The sequence below is a fragment of the Haemaphysalis longicornis genome, unplaced genomic scaffold, assembly GCF_048455015.1.
Source record: "Haemaphysalis longicornis isolate Haplotype H1 unplaced genomic scaffold, Haemaphysalis longicornis Haplotype H1 scaffold_2, whole genome shotgun sequence".
NCBI classification, from domain to species: domain Eukaryota; kingdom Metazoa; phylum Arthropoda; class Arachnida; order Ixodida; family Ixodidae; genus Haemaphysalis; species Haemaphysalis longicornis.
The window spans coordinates 271,148,343-271,173,137 of record NW_027526295.1 but is presented as its reverse complement, the minus strand read 5'-3'; the positions used below and the strand labels follow the sequence as shown (position 1 = coordinate 271,173,137).

General features: G+C 46.5%; 1 protein-coding gene across 1 annotated transcript in view; it reads left to right on the top strand.

Annotated features, from left to right (window-relative positions):
- Positions 1 to 24,795, top strand: part of LOC144168637 (secretin receptor-like) — a 223,913-nt gene that overhangs the window by 92,224 nt on the left and 106,894 nt on the right. The gene's annotated exons all lie outside the window — the stretch shown is intronic.

Genomic DNA, 24,795 nt, shown 5'->3' with positions numbered 1-24,795 from the left:
GAACAGAGGCCTTTGGTAAGCATGTAGCGAATCCTGCCTATGTATATATATATATATATATATATATATATATATATGTATATATATATATATATATATATATATATATATATATATATATATATATATATATATATATATATATATATATATATATATATATATATATATATATAGGCAGGAGTGTCAACCATGCTATGGCCTAGTTTGCTATCCTACACGTGATGAAAGGGAACAAAGGGGAAAAAAGGAGAAAACAGAACAAGAGCGGGAACGTAATTACAAAGCGTAAAAAGGTTTCCTCAGTGTTACGATACTATAGAAGATGAAGTTCAGTGACTTAGTGGAGAATAGTTTTTTGTGCTACCATCTTGTGTACAAGTTCACTGTTTTTAGGAAGCACAGGAGCACTTCTGTCGCCTTGTGCGTAGATGACGCAGAAGGCTAGTGGCCGGGGATTTTCTCCTCAGAGAATGGCCGCTGAGGATCTAGCTTCCTTAAAGTTGAGGAGAGTTACCTTCTTGCCGATGAAAAACCCGCTCTTCATGTCAGCGAAAAGTGGGACATGTTAATACATCGCAATACTTACTAAGGACCAAGACCATGATTATTCGCATTGTGCTACTGGCGGCTGTGTTCTGTGTTCTGCTGAGACGGCGTAGCTGTCACTTACGAACAGAGTGATCACGATTCCCGTCCTCAATAGCGGTAATGGCATGTGGCGCTACTCTACTGTATATCTGTGCGCCCTTTCGTGACTCCTTCTCTCGGGAGTACAGGGACTGTGATTCGACTCTACCTGAGAAAAGATCATGATGATAATTGGGGTGGTGATGACGATACGTCCTGATGTATATACAGTAATCCCTCATTAACTCGAAGTCTAAAATACGCTGAAAATTTCGAGATAACCGGAGTTTCGAGTTAAGCAGCGAAAATGCCGAAAATGTGTGCCCAGGTCACTGAAATAAGAGGTAACAAAAGCGCCACTACCGAGGGAAGCTTTCGTGATACAGGCAAAAAAGTTCGCAGGAAAAACGAATCGTTATTATTGCGGAAGAAAGAACAGCGTGATGCTCGCCTGTTCCGCCTTCGCATCTGGTCCCAGAAAAGCGTTCTCGAGCTGCTCAATGCATCGCATCAATTGTTGGTCACCCCCACTACATTCTAGCTTGTTGCGAAGTAGGCGCAGCATGTTTGTTGTCACTGCCGTTGCAGGTACTTCTCGAAGCTCCTCTTCGTCCTTATGATCAGCTGCATCGTCCACAACTCTCTCGACCATCTAGGCGTCGGGCAGCATTTCGGTAACGGGAAAATCGGCCTCGTACGGCGTAAATTTGCTGTTCACGACTGCGTACGGCGCGTACTGGGAGAAATAAGCGTTAGAACGGAGACCTTATCAGCTGTCTGTAGCGAACTTTGTTTGCCCTGTGTCCTCTCTATCAACATTTAGAGATATCCGTGGTCCCCCGAAAAAACGTTTCGAGATAAAGGGGCAAATACATGCGGCCTGGGGGTAAATGCACGGCGAAAAAAAGTTTCGAATTGACCGATATTTCAAAATATCCGAGTTCGAGTTAACGAGGGAGTACTGCATTTACACCCGAACATTTTTCTCGCTTCGTACGAAACATGCGCCATTTTGCATTCAAACTATATTTTTTTTTGGCTAGAGATAGCGAGTGGGTAAAAAACAAAGTGCACGGGTATAGTGAAGTGTAGCTTTGAAGGACACCGCGTGGCGTGCTACAGAAATACATGGCTGGACAAATGTTTCGAATGGCATAAAGACGTTTGTGATGGACGGAAGGTTTCTTACAACAGCGCAATAGATGTCGACGCAGTTCGATTTCTGTGTGCGCCGCTTTCATGGCTGTCAAAATCATCTCGCAGTTCGCAGGGCCTTATCAACAGTTTTGAGGGCGTTTATGGACACACGTACTGTAAACACCTCGATCCAAAATTGCCCTCTAATCACGAGAATGATGAATGACGGGGGTTTGGACATGCATTTCTAATAGAACCCCTACGAAGCGCTCAGCTAACGTTCAGAGCGCCTGTGGAATTACCTATGTAAATTGTGCACTTTTCAAACTGCGATATTTTCTTTTTTTTGTGTGTGTGCACATGCCAACTGATTGGAACTGTATTTTGCTTGGTGCGGCGTTTATTCTCTGTTTTTTTTAGGTTATTCATTCAAACCCCCCGTACTTGTCTCAGGCTTGACTCGCGCCTTTTCAAAGTTTTCAATCGTTACAACCCCAAAAGTTATGGAAACTTGTAGTCTAATAAAAACCCACAGGGCGAGCAACAACGGGCGTGCATGCCCAACGGGTCCTATGCCTGAGAGTCTGAGCCCGCCCCATTTTAAGCTGACTACTCTTAGGGCACGATGTTCAGATTTTGCAATACAAACGAGCATGAACGCTCCCTTCTCTGTGCTATTAATACTGCCGTTTTTGCAGTATTTTTGCGCAATAACTCGGATTCTTCTTCTACCACGCTGAATCCTTCTGTCTTTCTCTCCTCGGGCGTCGCTTAGTTCACCACACGCAAAGCGGACTGCGCGGAAGCAGCCAGAGCTGCTTTTTCTTCGGCCTGCAATGTTCATTCTGGACCGAGTCCGCAGATTTGAGGCTTCTCCAGTTGTGCAATCAACAAATTGCGAGGACGCTCTTGGCAGCGGGCCCGTGACTCCTAATTCGACGCCGTACTGCGGGATAGGATTGCGTTTTACCAGCATGTCTGCTGTTCACACAGTTGCGTTAACATCTGCCAACTCAACGGAGCGGATTCCTATTGTATGCCGGCATTTTTGGTCGACACAAAGGAGAAAATGATACGCGAAACCGCGGTTTGAATCGTTAAGAATGGAAACAGTACTGCTTTGCAACCAAGAGCTCTTGTAGCAATCAAACGCTTGATCACTGAAACAAAGATGGCAGGCTGCAGCTTTGTCTGAGCCATGCGTGGTAAGGCATACCCGTAAGCTTTAGTTGGGCGACTTCATTCTGGTGTACACTGTTACAGACTCACTTGTGTCATTCTCTCCTCCTCTCAGCAAGCTCCGAGAACGCTATGCTGATTACCATCCTCGATGAACATGGTTCTTTATTTATGCAAACGACATTGCAATGAGCTTTCGCAAACGTTCGACGTTACTGTTGGCTTTTAGCCATAGGCTCGCTGGTACGGTAGTTGCCAGTTGCCTCGGTAAAGGATAAAAAAATTGGGGTCAAAGCGTCATACAGAGTTCAATAAACTTAAGCCGAAATTACACAACCTCGAAAGAGCGCCGAAGCTAGTGGACGCTGCGTTCATCAAGGAGACTGTTGCATGAAGTACAGTGTTCTCAAAATGGTTTTAAGCAATGCCTTCACCGAGGTATAGGCACATTGGACCGCACAGTGACCGCTGTGAGCGCAGCACTTTTCCTACTAAACTAGAATTCCTGTATATAGCTCGTGAAGCGATGTACAGGAACTCTATACTAACCTTGCCTGCAGCGCACTCTGGGGAATCTATAAAGGAGCGGCGATTTCTCGAGCAGTTATCACCCACTGCCTGCAGCATGCCGTGCCAACAATCTATGGGGTTGTTACTGAGACATGGTGTAAAGAAAGACGCCCTTGATGAATTCATCAGTTCCTCCCTGCCATTTGTATTATCTGCAATCAGACTGTTCGGCTACAATAGCAGCGATTTACGTATTTTCGTCTGCGCCACTTAAGCTGTTCGTTCTTCTCGACCTTGTTATCATGACGTTACCTTAGATACCTTCTTTGTGTGGCGCCCGTGCATGACTCGTGATAATCCAGGCTGTAGGTGTCTGGGACAGAGTGCCGACACTTACGTAATATGAAGGCTACGAACCGAGCCCGTGATATGCGTGGCACCTTTCACAACAGAAATGACCCCCCGAACCTCCAGGATATAAAAAAACGGCGCTGCTGCTTGCGAGGCAATCATAAGCGCAACGTACCTATAGGCAATACGCCACGTAACTTTGTCTTACAGAGCCCTACTTTCTTTTCCTTTTGGCCAAGGGCATCCCGAAAGAACGTTCTAAATCATATTTAGACAAGATACCACCTAAGATAAGAAGGAATTTTTTTTTTTTACAACGAGGACCCTTCTGCTTTATTAGTAATTCCCATGTGATTACGTTCTTCCTTAAGCTAATAAATGGCACTTTTTTGTGCTCAAACGTTATGACGAGCCTGAGCCTAACATTTAGCGAAACCAAAGTCAACAGCTCGCGGTTGACTTTTAAGTCTTTGACGGGACCGTTTGTCTTTCCTAAGTTTTTAATTCCTGTCTGTTGTGCCGCAAAGTACAGTAAGAAGTTATAAGAAGTCGTTCAACAGCCTTTCTTCAGTGACACAATTTCGATTTATTGCTAGGTTATACCGGCGTAGCAATGTAAATCCTGGCTTACAACATGTCTCTCCAGGCTTTTTTTCATTTCCCTTCCTCTGCCCACGTGCAATGCAAGACTTTGTTGCAAAAGAACAAAAATGGAAGCGGCTCAGCTAAACCTTGGATATGCAAAGACAAAAGCTTGGCTTAGTTTGGTTGAATCTTGGTTTCACTTGATTAACCTTTGATTTAGCTGTATTTCCGACCACGGCTCAAGGCCGTTTGGTCCCGTGCAACGCTCACAGATCGCTTTTATTCTCGGCGAACGCGGCGCATGAGTCACAGCGCTTGAGACGCCCCAGCGGCGCATGCGTGGGAGGCTGCGGGTTTTATCGGCTGTTGATCAGCTGAGCGGCAGCTCCATCGCCGCCGCAACGGGAGCGGCCGCGATGTGAGCAGAACGACTTAAAATGGGGCCTTGTGCGCAGCGCCGACAGTGGGCCCGGTGAATCACGCGATGCGCTTCGAGGGGTGTGTCGCCGCGGGTGCGTCTCCGCTCAAAAGGTTAACTTGCGCATCCCCCGCGAAACCGCTGGACGAAGGTAGTAAAGCTTTGCTTAAAAAAAGAGTTTCGTCGTCCTGACAACCAATGTTGCGAATTGAACGAAGGTAATTATGCGATGATTTTAAGCCAATTAGATCTATGTGCGCAGCCGTGCCTCATTTGGTTGGTTTGCACAATTAAGGGGGTTCATTTATTTCTGCTTGTATTTTTTTTTTACTTGTGTGAACCAGACTCAGCTTAAATCCGGATTTTCGATCTCTGTTGGCGTTGTTTTGCGTTTGTCTGTGACTTACCGTGCTTTGAACTGTACTTTCACAGGTACTTTACGCTAAATTAAGAGACTTGAATGCATTCATGGAGTATGTGTTGATAATTTATTTTGTACCATACGCACGTGAAACCACTTCTTCCCACACAGTTCACGGCACATCCGCCATATTTGCAGACATTCCAACATCGTGTATAGTTCTTTTGCACGCTTCAACGTCTTCCGCGGCAAATCGCTGGTCGGGAGCAGAATATTTTTATGATTCCTATACTTGTTCAGTATGTACATTTATTGTTGCATTTCTCTTCGATCTCGTCGCATAGGCATCGTCGCTACTGAATCATTCGCTCCTGGCATCTTCGGGATTCACTTCTCTAACTTTGAACGCACCACATCTGTCGCTGCCGTTGTGTATCCTACTGACGTCTCGCTCTCTCACCACGTTATTGGGATCCGTTAACTCCCGTTCTTGCTTAAGGCGCCTCGCTCGTCGCTGAGCCATGGTGCATGTCCACGTACCCAGTTAGTGCACTGCAGGACATTCGGGATATGCTGACAGCACACCGCGTTTCATCTACCGCCGAGCTCACAAGGGAATTAGCTGTGTGTAACATTAGGTTCCCAGTATATGTATATATCCGTATTGATTGGCACTCGTAGTGTTTGCACACTAAACGAAAAGCGAACTAATCATGTAGTCACAAAATATGTAAATGAAAAACGAAACTCTGCTGACATGACGTATAATTATCTGAAAGTCTGTCCAAAGCAGCAATAAGAACCTGTTCCTAGGAGTTTTCGTGATGCGTGACTGGTAAAGCAGTCTCTGCAGATGCACTTCTTGCTTCACGAAAGAAGTAAACTGTAAAAGAGTTTTTTTTCTATGTGTGGTGTGGGGGTTTTCAATACGGGTTGTATGGCGTGAAGTTACAGTTCGCGTGTGTCCTTTCATGAATGAATCATTAGATGTCGGGTATGAATATAAATAAGTACTTTAGAAAAGAGCTGTTGCTCCCGGTACTAACTATTACCGAGTGCACGTCAGGGCGAAAAGCCAGAGTCCTATCGTTACTCAACAACTCTCCCAGCGCTAGCGACATTAGTGCTCGTTGTTATAAGCAGCAACCATAAGCACATGTTTGCACAGCTTAATGAAGAAAAAACGTCTGCGCGAAGAAGCATCTTTTGCAGCTCGTTTCTGGCCGGCAGCCGTGGTCATTTCGCGGTTCCTGCTGCATGCGCAATTAACCCGGTAGCGGATGACCGTGTCTACTCACTACACCAATTAGGTATACATCACATCGCGGTGACTGCCTTCAAATGAGTCGAAACGTAAGACACTAACGGTCAGCTCCTTTCAAAGCAAGCAAAGCCTGCACAGGGTAATCTAGCAACAAGAGGCCGCTTGTCCCATACATGCTTGTTTTATTACAGTTCGCTCTTCGCCAGTGGGCTAAGCTAATGCCATTACGAAGACCATTTCTGTTTCAATTTTTATACCTAGGTCAGAGTTGTAGTGGGTCATACGCCATTTTTCCTATAACAAAAAAATAATGTGAAAGCATTAAATGCTTCCTTACGTAAAAACCCAGAGTCGGCATGACCTAGGGATGGCCTAAAAATGGCTGATGGCCCGAAAGGAATAAAATAAATGAAAGTACCACCGGGAAAATTTGGGTCTGGGATTCGAACGCGGGGTGTATAGAAACGTACACACGATAAGCGCGTCTAAAAGCCTCTTAAGCCACTGAAAGAAGTTGTAAGAAAGGGCTTCATGCTGCATTGGACACTACGGTTATGATGATGATGATAATAATAATAATAATAATAATAAAGATTAAGCTCGTGATTGTGATCATCATGATGAATAAAGTGGAAAATTACACCCATCTTCCCGCGAGGGAACCCTGATGTGATGCGACGCATCGGGGGGGTTCAATTGGCGTTTCCATTGGGTTGATTCTCTAAATCGGGTGAAACGTGTTGTGAACGCGTATGATGCATTCCATCACATGCGGGTGTTCTCATACGCGGGAAGATGGGCGTAATTTTACTTTAGTGTTTGGAGTGACGCTGGTATTGGATTGTGTCACACCACTTGCTGGAGGGACCGTCGCTTCCATCACGTCTTCATCGGAAGAATCGAGTCAAGCACGCAGTCGTCAAGCAAAGTGACGCGAAGTCGAACGAGAGCGAGCGCTGACTGAACCGCCGCAGCGCGCTACCCGCTTTGTAGTCACAGCGCCTGAAGGAGAGGAGACAGCGGAGGAGAGTCGCGCATGCGCGCACTTGCGCGACAGGAGCGGAGTGAAGCGAGCGAAGCGCGCGCACGCAGCTGTTGTTTATGATAATGAGACGGAGTGAGAGTGTTGCGCACAGCTGTCGAAGAGAAGAGCGGAGGAGAGTCGCGCATGCGCAGGTGGCGTGCGGACGCCGCCGACGCCGACGCAGGAGGGACATGCCTCAGAGCAAGAGATGCGCCGCATCTAAAAATTGAGGGCACGTTATAGAGAGAAGAAAGGGACCGAGCAGACGATATCCCCTCAAGTGCATACATAAGCAGAACCTGATCGTCCTTTCGGATAATGCTTACAGATACCACTTGCCGGAGCGAGCATGTGTCAACTTTACCCGCACGCACGCACGCACGCACGCACGCACGCTGCGCGCCTCAATCATTCCGCTTTCCAACCGGCTCTTTCCAGCAACTGGCGCATTTTCCAGCTTAGCGAAGAACCACGCTTTGTAAGGCTATGTCGAAACTACCGACGCAAAAGTCATATCGTTATCAATGGACGTAAAAAAAAACAGCGTGTCACGCAGTTCGGTTGGCTGAGACGTGAAATGACGTCATTTTTTAAAAGTACTACGACAGTTGCGGCAAAAGTCTGAACCTGGCCTAATGCGAGCAATAGCTGTTGGCAAGCGACGCGGCCCGTTTCCGAAACTAGTCGTTCAGTCCGGTCTTTTTTTACGTACACCCCACCGACAGTCAAATGAAATGCGTAAACGATCTCCGTAGCGCAGAACACAATCAATCTAGCCTGCCGCTTGCCCGAGGTATGTTGACACATTTTCCGCTCACTCACCACAGTGCACAGTTTAGAAAGCTTTGCTCGAGCCCTAAACACAATACATATGCCGAACTTCGAAGCGACTGGTTTACAAATGCTGTGTATACATACGGTAGTGCCTCAATCTTGCTCTCCTCGCTCTCCGAAAGAACATTACTGCAGCTCCAAAGCCTTCTAAACAGCGTTTCTGTGACTCCTTCTAAAACAACAGTTTGAAATCCGTTTCGTAGGCCTGTAACTTCATTAGCAAAACTGTGACTGAGAGCATCAGGGCATTACTTTAGCAGTTGCAATTGCATGGAAATAGTATTAAAAATTTAATCAAAACCCTACTACTCATATCGATCGTGCTAGCAAGATTTCGAAAAAGTGGGGCGTAAAGATAGAAATAGTGTAAACGTCTCGATCTGCACTAGACTCTGATCTTCGAGGATAACCAGTGTGAACCATTCACAGCAGTGCAACAACCCAAGGAAGCGATTTTATATTTTTGGCGCACGATTATGAAAGGCAACAATTTCTCACACATTCATCAAGACACGCACGGCTGCCGAAAGTTTATCATGAGAGGCGAAGAAGAAAAGTTCCCCAACATCTACGCAAAGGCGTTTTCAGCACGCGGGGGAGCCAGCTGCAATAAGGTCCTTCGGATGTCCTTAAAAGAACTCCTAAACCTGCCAACTTTATCTCCCTCTGAGTATGGCTCTGAAGGGCATTCCAATGGGTTTTATCCGAGAAGAAAATCATTGGGGCTTTCTCTTTGAAGTTCTTGAAGCGCCGGGGCAAGCCCTCTTCCTTCTATTGGCTCCACAACAAAATAAGTTCGGATTTGTCTGCTCCCGGAACTTCTCTGCACACTCGAAATTCTTCTTTATTGTGGCCAATAGCTATGCTCAAGAAGTTTGGCTGTTTGCCTCAGCTGGGAACTGCGCAGGGGGTTGAACTTATAACAGAGCCGGCTGGAATGCGAAATACTTGGAGCGGCCAGCGCCCAGATGACGGAAGCACCCCTGCAGAGTCAGTATTTACGGAGGCAGACTACATAAACTACCAGGTTTTGATCCTGCGTTCCCGTCATGGGCTGTCGCCCCCTTTGTTCTCTTGATACATTTTCTTCCTTTCTTTTTGTTCACGTGCCAATAAACGTGCGTGTAGTTACTGCGTCAATCGCCTTATTCAGTTGGTTTGTGACTATTGTTGAGGGGAAATGTTTATTGGGGCCCGAATAAGAAGAAAAGATATCAAAAAGTAAAAGGCGGTACTTTTTATTCTCTAACGCATGCGTGACGTGCCGTACGCAAGTAGTACCGTTCTTATTGTGGGTCCTTCATCTCAGTCCCTCGTTCTCGCGCTATACTTCCTTTATGTCCCGGCCCCAACTTACTCAACAATTCGCACTTCTACATAATAAGTAATCCGAGAGGGGCCGTCACATACCTGCCTATGGAGCCATAAACAGAACACGAGCTCACAGTGATTGATATCATATGTTGCTTTAACACTGAGTATTTCTTCCCACAACATTTAAGGCTTTCTGCGAAAAGGAGCCGGTGTTTTCAGATATTTCTTGCTTTATTAACTTTGCTTCACGCATTCGAACATGGCTGTCTCCTGCCTGTGTGTGCCCGGAGTGCTCAATTGACTCATGAGTATAATTTCCCCGAAGATACAGCCCACGCTGCAATAGAGGTGAAGGGGTCATGTATAAGTTTAAAGCACGTGGTTTAAAGCAGGTTTCATTTAAACTTCAAAACGCTTACGTAGCGATAGCGTTTTAACTGTAAAAGAACTATGTGAAGAAAAAACAGCCGCCCTAATAGGACGCCGAAAATGTTGGTGCGCTATGCGCTGCCCTTTAAAGAAACCATGAAATGAATGATCGTTGAAGACAAGGTTGTTCATGAATGACACTATCTGTACCACCGTCTGTTCTGCCCAGAAACTCTGGCTAGTTTTGTGTGTCGGTGGGATAATTGCAATTGACAGTCAACAAAATGAGACTAACTGGTTGGTTAGAGCTCAACGCTGTGAACTTGTGCTCGAACGAACTGTTGAGCCTACCCCACATTCAAGATTCGGGCTTCATTGACTATGGTTAGCGTATGTTAGTCCTGAACCTTTCTCATTTTGCCTACTGTCTTTACCGGTGTTTATTAAATAAATAAATAAATAAATAAATAAATAAATAAATAAATAAATAAATAAATAAATAAATAAATAAATAAATAAATAAATAAATAAATAAATAAATAAATAAATAAATAAATAAATAAATAAATAAACGAATAAATAAATAAATAAATAGTAAGACCACTGTCAATTTATCCTACCGGCAACCAATATGAGCGTGTTTAGGTAAATGCGAAAATTTCGAAAATGTATTTGTTTGTGGTTTTAAAAAGGGCGAGGCGATGAGAGTCTCTCTTCGTAATCTTGTTAAAACTGACATTCTTTGTGGTCGCCTTTGACCGATTTTCCCATCCAGGTCATGTTTTCGGATAATCAAGTAGCGCTTTCCCTGGAATTCTGGGCCGACTCTGCTTTTTATTTCTTTTACCCAACAAGAAGGTTGCGGAACACATTGGCGCGCTCCCCGACCTCGTGTCAACGGAGCTAGATACTGTTGGCTTCCGTGAAACCCAGCGAAGTAGATCGATTTCCCGGTGGTAGCGTTTATATTATCCGTTGTCGTGCCCCTTTTTCGACGGGGCACTATTGAAAAGAAAGAGAGCCGCTTCCCTCCTACTCCCTCCCTTCTCAGGCAGTTAACGATACGCGTGTATGTGGCCGAGGCGGCTCCAGCATTCCAGCAACTTGACAAACGTGAAGAGCTGCCAACTATCAATCAACCCCTTGTTGTCGCCATTTGGCTTCTTTTTTTTCTGGCATAGACACTGAAGGGAACCGCCGGCTGTCTCCGTCAAGTTATCTCTGTAGAGCCGGGGACGGCGAGTGTGCTGTCGTGGTTGCTGGCTAGACGGTTGATTGTAGGCGCAGGGAAGATTGCGCCAGTCGTCAGCTGTGAATTACAATATGGAGCGGTAATGTATGTGATAACCGCACTTAGATAAGGCGAAGAATTAAGCAGGATTGTTAGTCGATTTTGACCGAGTTTGAGAGAGCGAAGGAAGCTTTGACCCAGGACACAAATCTCTAGAATGCTATTTCCCAGTTAATGCCTGATTATGAGGTTTAACGCACCGACGCTACAAAGGCGATGAGACGCGCCGCAGTGCTCCGGGTCTTTAACGTGCGCCAAAATCTCGAACGCACAGGCGTTTTCGCTTTTCGCCTCCATCAGAAAAGAGGCCGCCGCGGCCAGGAATCGAACCCGCGCCCTTGTGCTTAGATGCACTATGCCTTAGCCACTGAGCCGCCGCGGCGAGCCCAGTTAATGCCTCGAACTGCTGCATGGAGGGCAGAGTGGTGGGCCAGGCTCTGCTGAGTCCTGACTGCGGGAAAGGGGGAATACCCACAGCGCATGCTAAAAATACTCAGGGATTTCACTCTGAAGCGATCGACATCCAAGAGGCGAAGGATTAAGCACAGTTGATTAATATTGCAGTTGACTAAGACATTTTTTAAGCCTGCGTGTCTGGTGTTTGATCTACAGTGATGAAGTTTTGAGCACTATTTAATCCCGATATTAGCCTATGCCAAAATTGACCAACATTTATGCTCCTAATGGGCTGTATGGATGGGATGCAAATAAGTCACCTTCTGTTTTCTCAAACAGACCGTGAAGTTTTTTCGCAGAGCGCTTGTTGTCATAGAAATGGGAAGCTTGTCGAAGCTTTCAGAAAGCTAGCACGATCGCAGCAAAGAGGAAGTTACTCGAGTGATGTTTTCCTTAAAAGACACTGTTCACGCGCAGGCAGTTTTAATAAAAGGTACACTCAGTCACTTTTGGAGGACCAGAAAGCACCCTGAAACGGGAAATTTTGATTCGAAACCTCGTAAACGCCACGCTACGGCGAACTGCGAAGAAGCTTTCCGTTGGTAAAAGCGGATACAAAAGATGTTTTCTCTATAATACCCAATAGCCGCTCGAAATTATCAAACGTTTACGCGAACATCGCCACAATTTCGTACTCCACCCCTGAGCAGCACCTCTCATACAATGACGGAGACGCAGCTCTCGTTATGGAAATCGGGAATTCAATCAGAGACGTCTGCTGAGTCCGTTGTTTGGGAACCACCGACCTCTTTTGACTCCTGTGGCTGACGGCGTTCATTTGCTTCACCACAAACTCCGCCAATCATCGAATACCGGCACGACACGACGCTACCCCAAGCTATAGAAAATGCGGTGCTTTGATTCCTGTGCTAAAGCAACGAGACCCGCCGTGGTGGCTCAGTGGCTAAGGCGTTGTGCTGCTGAGCACGAGGACGCGGGTTCGATTCCCGGCCGCGGTGGCCGCTTTTCTGATGGAGGCGAGAAGCAAAAACGCCCTTGTGTACGAGATTTCGGCGCATGTTAGAGATCCCCAGGGGGTCAAAATTAATCCGGAGCCCTCCACTACGGCGCGCCTCAACGTCTGCGTTGCATCGGCGCGTTAAACCCTACAATCAATAAATCAAATCAAAGCAACGAGAGCTGTTATGCTGGTAGAACGGCCTGTCAGGTGAGATGTTTGCTGCCGCTCGCCTGTGGACAAGCGGACCCAGCATAAAATCCTTTAAACGTGTTCACTTCGCGTTATCGAACCGACCGTTCTCGTAGAATGTTGGAGAACTGTTTCATCACGTGAGCACCTATATAAGGACGGTTTGCACGCTGTCGTGATAGCTGAAAAACAAGAGTGTCAGTCAGTACAACTGCGGCGCTAAGTTGGGCGAGTTGATAACTAAGGTATTCATCGTACTAGCGAACATTAGAGAGTTTTAGCTAACCGTTTTCGACGGTCCGCTCCGGTATCGGGGGCAGGCTCAGCGCAACCGCAGCCAGCGCCGTTCGCGGCCAAGCGCGCCACGCATGCGCAATGGCGCTCGTTTTCGCTATCGGAGCGGAGCGGACCTTGAAAAACGGTCAGCTAAAACTCGCTAATAACGCTGTGACAAAGGTAAGGAGGAAGCGAAACACACGCTAGAACTTCAACTCAGTTTATGCACAAGAAACAAGAGAAACGTCTATATGTACTTACATGAGACATGGAAAGGGAGAAAATACAGCGAAAGCAAACAATATTGTATGGCACACGTCACACTTGCTCATATCACAAAGCCACACCACAGTGCCGGCCGGTATCAGAAGGCGTAAATAGAGCCTGCACGTGTATGCGGCTGTCACCCCTCGGCCGTTTCCAACCTGCTCCCCCTCTCCAAAAAACCGAATCGTGACAGCCGCATACACGTGTAGGCTCAATTTACGCCGTCCGATAGCGGCCGGCACTGTGGTACGGCTTTGTGATATGAGCAAGTGTGACGTGTGCGATACTATATTGTTTGCTTTCGCTGTATTTGCCCCCTTTCCACGTTTCATGTAAGTACATATAGGCGTTTTCCGTGTTTATTGTGCATAAACTGAGTTGACGTTCTGGCGTGTGTTTAGTCTCCTCTTTTCCTTTGTCTCTGCGTTAATGTTCGCTAGTACGATGAATTTCCTTGTCAGTCAGTACCTGCGGGAGGGCGTTGTCAAGCTTGATTAGTGTGCCGTGAGTACGGGTGCTTCTCTAGATTACGTAACTGACGTAAAAAAAAAATTACTTCACAGTGTATTGCCGTATCATGGCCATCTGAGTAAGCGCAACTTACTAGGTCAGGGTTAACTTTTTGGGTAAGATGAATTGTAATCAGCTCCGCTTAAAATGACGGATTCATGACACTGGTTTCTGAGGCCCAACTTGAGCGTATAGCTAAGTACTGTATAGCGCATTGCAGTCGCATTGGAAGTGCTTTCGCTCTCGTACATCATAAGAATCGCACGCACTTTACGAGCACTGTCGCTGCCCACATAAACATAAATCTGCAACGCGTGAAAACCAGACACCGCACGCGGGAACGCGGCTGATTAGCAGTGACAAAATAGGATGACGGCCGCAGCGACCCGTAGCTGCTTTAACAACCTGCCGCTAGAGGGCTTTCAGCAGTGCTCGTTACTAAAGTCTCGTTACTAAAGTCACTGGGACTAAGAAAGTACCGCAGCCAACGGGCGGCGCGGGGGCAACATTGGGGTGGTGTGGCCAGATTAGCTCGAGGGCTGCGAGCGCGTCATCTGCTTCGCACAGAAATCTGTCGTCTGCGTCGTCTGCTTCACACAGTCCTCGCACGACCGCGCGTGTGAGGGCTTTTCTACAGCACGCTAATTGACCCTATTCGGGGTGTTTCTTGAGAATTCGTGTAATTTACGAACCAAATAGGAAACAGGCTACAAAACAGCATTTTTTTTTTGCATGGTAATGGTGTTCACGCCAAGGGAAAGGAACAAGCTCTTCCGTGCGCCGCAAAGTCATCGGGATTTCTTGCGCCGTAGAGTTGCGCGCTGTTGGTTTCTCGAGCGCTTAAAGTGGCGTGAACTGTTTCGGTGAGCATCATCATCTTTGTCACAAGCTGGTTCTTTTTACCGAATTGCACCAAGTCTAACCACTTTTATCGGGACACTTTTCGAACATACAGTGATGCGTACAGCTCAAATCTGCGAACACCAATGTTATCGGTATGCGTTAGTGGCGTACACTGTAGTTCTTTCTGGGTTTCCGGGCGAAGAGGATGCTCACAAAAAAGTGAAAACACAAGGAGAGCAAAGGTACCAATTTAAATGAAAAATGAATTTTGATGTTAAAAAAAGCTATATCCATCGTAGGCAGCCTCAGTAACTTCGATACAGGTTGTATAAACTCGGCTATCCGCACACCCCGAAGCTTGCTAACCCTGCGTCGCTACCCGTACATAGACTACTAGTCTGTATGTCTCTTGTGCTTTTCTTTATTGGCGAATTTGAGTATAGACAGCCTGCTATTTGGTTGCCCCTACCTTTCCCCTACCCGCAGAGAGACCTGTGCCCTCTGACGAGAGGCGAAACTTCGATATGTAAATGCATGCTCAATAAACATTTTTATCGGTGATGTCACCGCACTATGGCTTTCCTATGAGGTCTCCGTTCGCCGCAGCCGCTGCCAGTGCAGGTGGTGAAAGCGGACCCCTAGCTCCTGTCCTCTACGAGCGTTCGTAGTCGTAAACGAGCTACGGCTTTGGGCGCTTTAGGTTCCCCGTGGGCCTGCCTTTTGCCCCCGCCTCCACGGTCCGACACTGCGTGTATTGACCCGCCGACGAATTCGGGGAAGAAAAGGAGCACTCCTCGCGTTGGTGCACTCGAAATTTCTAGTTTGGTGGTGGTGCGCCGACCACCGAGCACTAGGGCCATCTTTGTGCCGAAATTGTCGGCTAACACCACATCTGGTCGCCTGCGTGCCCACTTGTCAGCTGTGCAGGTCACGGCAGTGTCGTGCGACCACCTCCAGACCAAACACGACTCGTATTCTACTTTTTGCGTCACAGTTGACGAGGAATCCTTTACTCGCCTCGCCGATCCGTCTATGTGGCCAAAGGGCTGCCTTTCAAGCCTTTCCGAGGCAGGTTCCACCCTGGTATGGTGCATAACTCACAGATAACTGAACATGACAAGGAAGAACGCTGATCTCGAAATCTAATATCAAAACACTCGATGTTTGTGCCCTAAGTCCTCCGAATTTTCCAGGAACGTTGTGTGGTCTGCATTTACTGCTATTGTTATCCGTGAAACTTGGCTTTGCAATGACATCTCGTCTTCCAACAATTTTTCTCCCAGCTATAAAGTTTTTAGAAGACAGTTGACTGGACCCAAGCAAAAGGGTGGCCGTGTACTAAGTGCCCTTGATTTCTCAGTACAATGCGTGCGGCGTACCGACCTCGAGACCCAAGAGGAATCAGACTGGCTTGAGGTAGCCCTCATGAGGGGCGAGAAGCTGCTTATCGGTGCATTCTATACACCTCCTGATGTTTTATCTAGTGAATTTGATCGACCACTCACATCTATCGAAGATGTTTCGAATGCACACTCTAGCCATAAGGTAATTATGCTTAGGGACTTCAACACCCTGGAACAGTCTTTGCTTAGAGCGCAAAAACCATTATACAGCGCAGAAATGCAGCATGCTATTAGATCTCCAATCGTTCACGTTCATCAGCAGTTTTGCCGCAAAGAAAAATTTGTGGTAATGCTCTAGACGTGTGCTCCTTGAGCTTGAAAAACGTACAAGTGTGTGCCTCTGATATTTTTCTTATACACCCCGACAAGATTCAGCCCCTCCCCTCTTATTGTCTCTGTCTCGGTAGCTGCCCAGCATCGCTACGGCGGTGTAGACGATTGGGGTGAACTCCCGCGATATGCTTTACAACTGAGAGATTATGCTGCACTGCTGCATGCATCACTTTTATTAATCCGCTGAACGGTCAAGTGTCTTCGAGATTAATGATGTTGACGAACAGATTCGACGTTTTACCGAGATTGTCAGGAGTGGTGTGGAAAGGTTAATCCTTCCTGATAAGCCTGTACACTCCAAATTTCCCCGCTGGTTCTCTAAAGAACTTCGAAGTTCACTTAAACCTAAGGACAGCGCCCACAGAACGGCAAAGCGTTCTGGGACGGACAAGTGGAAAGCCGAGTTCAGGCGGTATCACTCCCTTTGTAAAATCCTCCACCGGCGTGACCACCAGTTTTCTAGAGCTCTTTGAGGCTGCTGCCTGTCAGAACAGGCTGACTTCTAGAGGTGGGTACGCTGTCGAACTAAGACCTCAAAAGATCATATTACACTGCTTAATTCCGATGAAGAACAGGTTGAGGATGTTGCCGTCAGCTTTGCTTAGTACTTTCGTTCTACCTTTGAACAGCCTGACGAACGCTTATCGTTCAATAATACGCCTAATTTTAATGCAATTATGTTCGGCTAAAAACTCATAGCCTTAAGTAGATGAAAGCATCGTTTTTCTGTGGCGCAGACGGAATTCGAGCAGCCCTCATGAAGGCTTACGGCAACATTTTTGTGCCAATTTTAACTTGTATTTATAACAACTGTTTACTTTCCGGCCCATTTTCTTGTGCATGGAAGATCACTCGAGTTTTTCCCATATTTTAGTCTGGCGATAACTCAGACGTTACTAGCTAACGCCCGATCTCACTCTTTTCTGTCGCCTCAAAACTTTCTCAGTCATCTCTGCCCAAAGTTCTTGCTGCCTGCGTCAATAACGTTTCGATACCACATCAGCTCGTCTTTTTCTCAGGTCGATCGATGGTTACAAATCTTGCCAGCTTTATGACAGAGTCTCCAGCTGCAGTTTGCGAAAACGGCCAGGTTGATGTCATTTATTTTTACCTCAGCAAGGATTTTGGTGTAGTTAAGTATCCGTTGTTATTAAACAAGATTACTGTGCCCGGTGTAAACGCAGCCCGTGTAGTTTTGTTGTCCATTTATCTTCTTGTCCAGTCCTTTTACGTAGCTGTGAACAAGAAAAAGTGTTTGCATTGCAACTAGTGGCGTCCGTCGAGGGCCTGTGTTGGGTTCAATTTTGTTTTCTATTTTTATCAACGATGTGTCAACTGTCTTAGAAGCATCCTCATTTCTTCGGTATGCTGATGATGCTAAACTATTTAGGCCCATTAGCGGCGTTCAGGACTGCATTGCCTTGCAGGATGATGTGTCTGAATTATCGGTCTAATTAGCAAAAACTGTCTAACTTTAAGCCCTGCTAACTTAAAGGTTGTCACATACAGCCACAACACCCAGCGTCTACTGTTTGCCTACAGCATTGAGGGCGCTCCTCTGCAACGGATTGAGGAAATAAAGGATCTCGCGGTGCTCTTCGACAGTACTGTTTTTTTTCACCTCACATTAAGTTCATCACGCGAAGAGCGCTCCGTATTCTTGGAAATGTGTGTCAGATTTCAAAAGAATTCTCTTCTCCCGTTCCATTTGTAATGCTATGTAAAACAATATGTATTCTTCGGTTGGAATAGGCTTATGTTGCCTGGAACGGCATCTCCAAATGTAGTAGTGGTATCATAGAACGGGTGCAGAAAACGTTTTATCCATATTTAAGCACCTTCATCGCAGTCACAGTCCGGGTCCCTATTCGGAATTACCCACAGTCCTTTCCCTCCCTTCCTCGAACTGTGGACGTATGCGTGCAGATATTACATTCCTTCACAAAATTGTTCATGGTGGCTTTCTTGCGCTGACCTGCTTAGCCGTTTAGAGCTCAGTGTTCCACAAAAGGCCACCAGGTCGCATCGCCCGTTCCTAACCGCTGCGCGAGACTATAATAACTCCTCTCATATACGCAGAATGCAGTATTCTTACAAGCACTTCTTTGAACTCCTTGAGATCTTTCAGAGTTCCTTTCCAATTTACCTTACTGAACTGTTCAATACAGTGGGCTAGACATGTATGCGATGTCTTTGTCGTTTTTTTAATCAATTAAAGCAATGTACTTCCTATGCTGTTCTGTTTAACCAACTGTCAGTTGCGTGTTTTCGAAACTGTTTTCTGTGATTTGTTCGTCTGATCATTTATATATAAACTCCCGCCGTTTCTTTAGATATTTTTCTGTTAAACATTGTTGCTGTGCTTGAGCGGTCTTTACAAGATAAGAAACTGTAGAAGTGCCGTTCGTTGCCTCTCGCTAATGCATTATTGCAGTCCAAGTCATTGCTATTAACTTCAGTTATGAGCTGCCGTACTTTTACAAGAAGACTCTCTCCTGAAAAGTTCCGTATATACGGAAATATGGGAATACGGAGTACTTTCCTAGAATGGCACAAAGCTGCAACAAAACACGAAATATTTTTGAGAAACACACATGAACGAATTAGTGCATACTTATCTAAACAAATTGAAACCAATTTTATGTAAGTTTATTAGAACCGCCAAATCATTGTCCGCATGAATTCCGTATATACGGAATATACGGAAAACACACGGAGCGTCATTTTGCTTATTATTGAACATAAAAACACGAAACCTGTGCCAAACGTTTTTATTGCCCACACTAATGTGATTCCCTGTTTTTTATACTAACATCTACTTTTGGTGTGCTTGGGGGCGGCATAATCCGTATGAACTCCGTATTCCCATAATTCCGTATATACGGAACGTTTCAGTAGGGACTAGCTTCTGTAGTCGTCTCTTTTTACCTGTTTTCATCTTTCGCTCGGCTTGTGCTTTATTTACCTCCTTTACATCAATTCAAATTGTGTGTGCGTTGTTGTTTGTTTGTTTCTTGCATTATGTTTTTGCATTTTGTTTTTATGTCAGTATCTGTGCTCCATCACTCTAGCCATTGGCTGTTCCTGGGCACGTTAATAAACGTTTATATTATTGTCGTTCTTTCTACTACTACTACTATTTTTTATAAGCGTTCACAGTCCTGTATTTGTTATGAGCAGGACACCAGTAATGGACATGAGTGATGTCAATTTTGTTGTTCCACAATATATTTATTCATTTTTAAATCATATACTTGTTTTACTGATTGATTAATAAATTGACCAGTCGACAGAAGTAGTGATCTGATTTTTTGCATGTTTTATCTTCAAATGAAGGAAACAAAACACACAGCGTCACAGCCACTGTAGGCAACATTGTCAAGTCTCCCCTCTATAACCTATTAGGCTCAAGTAACTTCCACAGAATGAAATTTGTTAGCACTACAGCCGCTGGTGCAACAGTGATATGCGCAGCAAAATTAGGGTGCCAAGCACCTCGCTCAACTCACGCGGAAATCAACGCACGTGAACGCCAAACAACGCAGAAAAATTGTGGTGTCTAGGCGGTGCATTGCACGGTGTAGGGTGAAGTGAAACTCAGCGGACCGGAACACGGGTTTGCGCTCCTTCAGGAACAAGCGAGTTCTTTTTGCGAATTGGTTTAACTGGAAGTAGAGCGTACTCTGGATGGGTATACTGTGAGGTGGCTCGCGCACATGACCTGGTGGAGCTAATGAACGAGTTTCCAAACCTTCCAGCACAATCATCGTCACAGGTGGGGCTGCTGCTTGGGAGTAACTGAACCCCGCATGCGGGCCCCCGTGGTTATCAATCCGCGCCCCGCCTAATGTCCGTGCGCGCCGGCGCACGTGACACGAAACAGCCATTTCGAGGTTCTTACGTAATGGACAGCCAGCGCGAAGCCTCATCGTTACCCCAGTCGCGTCGGTGCGCGGCCAAAATGATTACCGCAGCTCGCCAACGCAAGGCTAACCCACCGGTGGGACCAAAAACCGAAGTGCTCCTCTCACAAAGACGGCCGCGTATAAACAAGGAACAGATAGAAGTAGAATTCCCAATTGCAGAATTGTCGTAGAGTCCGTATCATTCATACTGCAATTGCCTACATCGCTCTTTGCTTTATCCCTCGTTCCGAACGTAGTTTTATCTCCCGACTTCTTGAAATCACGCTATAGCTCTAGGGAGATACAGTAACGGCGAGATGATGACAACACAGGAGAATATATCTTCATCTGTGAGGAAGCCTTCTGCCGCGGTCATTTATCCTCCAGGGCTGAACTTGTCAAAACTTGGATGAGGATACCACGAAGGGAAGTACTCGTACGTATTGTGCGAAACTCATAAGATCCATATACGTATCGGGACGAATGCTCGTGTGCAAAGGGGGAGTCGCCTGCAGCTTTTTGTTGCCTCCCTACCTTTAATACTACGAGCCGGGCCATAAATTCAGCGACTTCTGGCATTCCGCACAAGAAAACGTAAGACAAGCGTCCCGAAGGCCGAAAACCTTGAAGACGCCCGACACGTCGTCGGAAGCAAACAAAGCTTAGCTTAAAATCAAGTAAAAGTGTATAAAAAGTAAACGTGAGGTTACAGTGAAAAGAGAAAGAAAGAACGGGATGCAGCATCTAAATATGTTTTCTTTTTACTTTGATCTCCCTCTTCTTTTTTGTACGTTTTACAAGGGCACCCCTCGCCAACTGTCACGTTAAATCTTCCCTCTCTCCGTGTTTTCATTTCTGTTCACCGAGTGGGACCAATATATGCGTACACGACCGCCTGCAGGGATGGATGGGCGAGCCCGTTCCTTTCTCTGGGGGCCGCTTTTATATACGGCAGCCATCGCCGAGGAAAAGAATGCACTCGAGGCCAGCGGTCATACATCAGGCTGCGTATGACCGCCATCGCGGCGGCGGAGTTGCGGGCGCGAGCCTACTACGTACGCGCACGCCGCGATGTCCCACGTACGCCAAGGCTGTTCCCCGGGCTCTCACGCTTTCTCGAGCAGCGCTCATGTCGCAAACGCAGCGGGAGGTTCGGACGGCCTACGGCTGAAGTAGTTCGGTGCAGCTCAAGATGATTGAGGGTGTTTTAAAAATTACGCCACTGTCGAACTACGCGGCGAAATATAGCGCCGCATTTCAAAGCCAGCCACCTGACATGATCAGGATCTCAGACGTGAAATGACCCAAGAATGGCAATCCGAACGCTAGTTTAGTACAAAAAGATACTCACCTGTCGAAGTAACGCTGCTGTTTAAAGCGCGAGGAATGATGCTAAACTCCAGTTGTGGCCCTGATACAAGTTTGACCGTTGTAATCACCCCCGACAGCCAGAAAGCGATGTAATGGAGCTTTCATTGTGTGACCTAGCGTAAACTATCACTTCTTTAGTAGATATACTCCTAGCGACAATCGCTTCAGTTTACAAGGTCTCGTTTTGAATTGAATTCTACAGCATGGCAAGATCCCCGTGAGAACTTATGCGCAATAAGAACAGGTGTTGCCGCGGAGTGGTACAAACAACCAATGCTCTCGCCCTCCACATTGAACAAACTTGCGGTTTCATCACCTGGTTTGCGCGGAATGTTTAACGCGGAGTTTTCCGAGCGTTGAGGTCATGAGAATGTGCTCGCGGGGAGAGCCCTCACCTGCACAAGTGGACGCACAACGCAACAGAGCAGTCTTTGGTGGTTAGCGCTCTGCGCATGGGACGTCATCTTCGTCCTTCGGATTATTATAGAAGCTCAAGACTGAAGTTGCTGAAAAAAGGTACGTTTTATAGGCATTACGTGGTCAGCACTGTTTGTGCAATACTGTTCAATGTGACGGTGCTTTACAGCTGATGTGAGAAACTACGTGCTATACAGTGGTTGCTTTCACAACACAGTTACATAAGCCCAGACGAGGTACCTTCGTAGATCGATTTCGATTGTATACACACTCGGAACGTGTTAAACAGTATTTGTCTTGAAAGAAAGTAAGCTCCACGGAAAGGGTGAATTCCGTAATCTCTTAACGCGAACTTTAACCTGCTTTGGGTCAAAGTGTCAGGTAATATACATTCTGGTTCCAGTGTCGACATGACTTTCTCAACATTTCGGGGCCAGGCATTGGGCGCAAAATATAGGTGCTAACGAAATAACGAGCCAGAAACGATCACGCGACGTTGAGAAGCAGCTTGTCTGTTTCACAAACGCAACAATGATAGAGCGCAGCCCATTTCGAAAAGTGAAATAAGGTTAGCGACCCTTCTCCTCAGTAAATATTTCTATTCCGGAGTTGGCGCAATTGAAGAATAATTTTCTTTTCTGCTTTCTTTTTGTTTGCAAATGTACAGGTGCCGTCAAAAGCAATTGGAACGCGGTCTCGTGAGTTTACAGGCATTTCTTTTCCCGGAAACTAGCTGGCTACATCGGTGTGCGCTTAAAGTTCTCCATATTAGACAAGACTTCATGTAAACCGGCAATGGCTGTCCTAACTCTAGTAAGACGAATATTTTGTGATATTCACAAATCCTTGTTCCAATTACTTATGACGGCACCTGTACGTAAGCGTTGGGGCTCGCGCATTCATGGAGTAAATACTCGTTCAGAAAGCCAGCTGCTTTGGCATAATGTTACTTCAGCCTAACAGCAGCCGTACTCGCCCTGCGTCCCGCCTCGTATCGCCTTTTGTCCCGTTCTAGCGCTGTTTTCCAAGTATCCCCTCGTACCAAAAAGCCCGCATCAACACACTTCGTTGAGCTTCAGTGTTGCGCTAATGCAGCGGACGCAAGGAGAGAAGGAATCCTTAGCTGGTTTAGCGGGACGACAAAGTTGGACATTGGGCCCTCTGAATTTTCGTACAAAAGAGACTGAGAACCGACGGAACGTATAGGGCTGCAGCGACCAGGAGGTCGGGTTCCCATTGTTCCTCATAGTGAAGCCTTTGTTATCTGGATAAAGATGAGTTGGACATCATTGTCGACAGTCGAAACCCCAGCAACGCGCGCTTGTTGTCAACACTTAACCGCTTTCGTGGGCTGCCGTGGCTCTTCGTAACAATAACGCAGGCTGGGCCTGATTCCGGGGTATATCTGGCCATAAACTGGCGCATGCATCGCGAAGGCTACCAGATAAAACATGCAGACGGGTGGAGGGCAAGAAATGGCGGGAAGTTTCGGTTGTGACGGGCATTAAAAAGGGACAGGTAGGGTGGCTAAAGAAAACCGAAAGGGGCTTTCAATCAAAGAAGGGTAACGACAGGAAAATGTGACCGGAGGGCGGCTGATTTAATTCATTAAAATCACCAACATTTTTTACGGCGCAGAACTTTGGCGTTCGCTACCGTAGTTTGACGGCAGTGTTTCCCGTGTTACTGAGTGAATGAAGGGAGAACCGACGACAAAAATTGGCCGCGTATCTGCTCCTTTCGTTGCAAATGTCTTCAAAAGACGATAGTCTTTGTAGACATTTGCCAAGGAAATGCCCCCCTTCGCTTTCCCGCTCACCTCTCATGCTGTTCCTGTTACGCCGCGCTCCTCCCAAGGTAAACACACTAAAGGTTTGCTCCAGGCGATTTAAATTTACCGCGTTCCACTGCTACAGGCGTGGTTCCTCGATGCCAGCGCTGCACTACGGCGGAGACGCGCTTGAATCGAGACTGCCGACTTCAAGGTTTATAGAACCGCGTTGCCGTGCTCCACGTGCGTTCCAAGCAGAACGTGAAACCTAGCTTGTGGAACCTTTCTTTGCTGTTGCCGCGTGATTTCTCATATGCCGCTATAAGGTGGCGCGGGCAACATCAGGCGGTACGCGTTGTTCTGCAGTAGATGTAGAATATCATTTGCTATCGAAAAACCAAGCATCCAGGAATATTTCAATAAAGTAACACTGTAAATATCTCTTTTGTGCGAGTTTCCTATCTTATATTTGCGTAACGTCTTGTTTTTGTTGAACAAAGTTGCAAGTATGAACATATAAACCGGGCTTAGACGTTTACATTTGGCTGTGAGTATATAAGATTATTGTGCAGTAAGCGTTTTACTTTGGCCAGGTGGCTGAATCGAGTTCAGACAGACAGACAGACAGACCGACATACGGACAGACCAAAATTTCTGGGTTTAAGTAGCCCAAAAAAGACTATCGTCTTTAAAAGGAAACCGAGGAGGAAAGTGTGGCGAAAATGGGAGTGGGGGGGAGGGGGTGGTATGCCGAGCTGGCGCGAGACGCTCATCGGTGGTGACGCATGGCGAAAGTGTGAGAGGGAGCCAGTGAGGCATGCTGGGT